Raw genomic sequence first — 1,032 nt, forward strand, 5'->3', positions numbered from 1 at the left:
CCCCCCCCCCCTCTCCCGGGTTGAATCACTCGGCTGAGACAGCTCGTTGGCCGACCTCCGGAGGTCGACCTCGAGCGAGCCTCAACCTTGCGATTTGGCGGCCCGACGTGCGGGTTTCTGGTTCGAGTTTAGTCTTTCGACCGAATCCCGCATTCAGGGTCCGCTGTCCTGTTTACCATACCACCCAATGTGAGTGGGTTGTTGCCCGTTGGTAACATTTGCGGTGAGTTTCAATGAGACACCAAGCGAAAAAGTCTGCCCGCAAGCGTCGACAGACGCCATGGGCACCAGACGAGTCTGGCTAACTAAGCGGTAATTGGTCAATCCGTCAGGATACGTGAGCGGAATTCGGATTGCTCAGGTACAGCCGTTGGTGCGCACCACTATCTCATGTGCTTGCCTTCAGCGTCTTGTGCAAACTAGTTAGACCTTCACATCGAGTGGCCGATTCAGGATGCGTGAGCGGAATCCGGATTGCTCAGGTACAGCCGTTGGTGCGCACCACTATCTCATGTGCTTGCCTTCAGCGTCTTCTGCAAACTAGTTGGAGCTTCACATCGAGTGGCCGATTCAGGATGCGTGAGCGGAATCCGGATTGCTCAGGTACAGCCGTTGGTGCGCACCACTATCTCATGTGCTTGCCTTCAGCGTCTTGTGCAAACTAGGTGGAGCTTCACATCGGATGCCCGATTTCGTTGACGTAGGATGGATGAAGAGGAAGTGAGGTTAATGTATACCCGATGCAGGATTCGGACCTACGACCATCTGCTCCGTAGGCAGACATTCTATCCAGCTGAACTAATCGGGCGATGAAGCTAGTCACTTTGATTGATATTAAAGTTGAATACTCTTCCGAAATGGTTTAGGCGGTAATTGGTCAATCCGTTAGGATACGTGAGCGGAATTCGGATTGCTCAGGTACAGCCGTTGGTGCGCACCACTATCTCATGTGCTTGTCTTCAGCGTCTTGTGCAAACTAGGTGGAGCTTCACATCGAGTGGCCGATTCAGGATGCGTGAGCGGAATCCGGAT

General features: G+C 53.4%; 1 non-coding gene across 1 annotated transcript; it reads right to left on the minus strand.

Annotated features, from left to right (window-relative positions):
• Positions 1 to 734: 734 nt before the first annotated feature.
• Pmar_PMAR004989 lies at positions 735 to 808 on the minus strand. Its single transcript has one exon. It is a non-coding gene; the product is annotated as a tRNA-Arg (tRNA).
• Positions 809 to 1,032: the final 224 nt, after the last annotated feature.

Source organism: Perkinsus marinus (genome assembly GCF_000006405.1).
Source record: "Perkinsus marinus ATCC 50983 genomic scaffold scf_1104296952878, whole genome shotgun sequence".
NCBI lineage: Eukaryota > Perkinsozoa > Perkinsida > Perkinsidae > Perkinsus > Perkinsus marinus.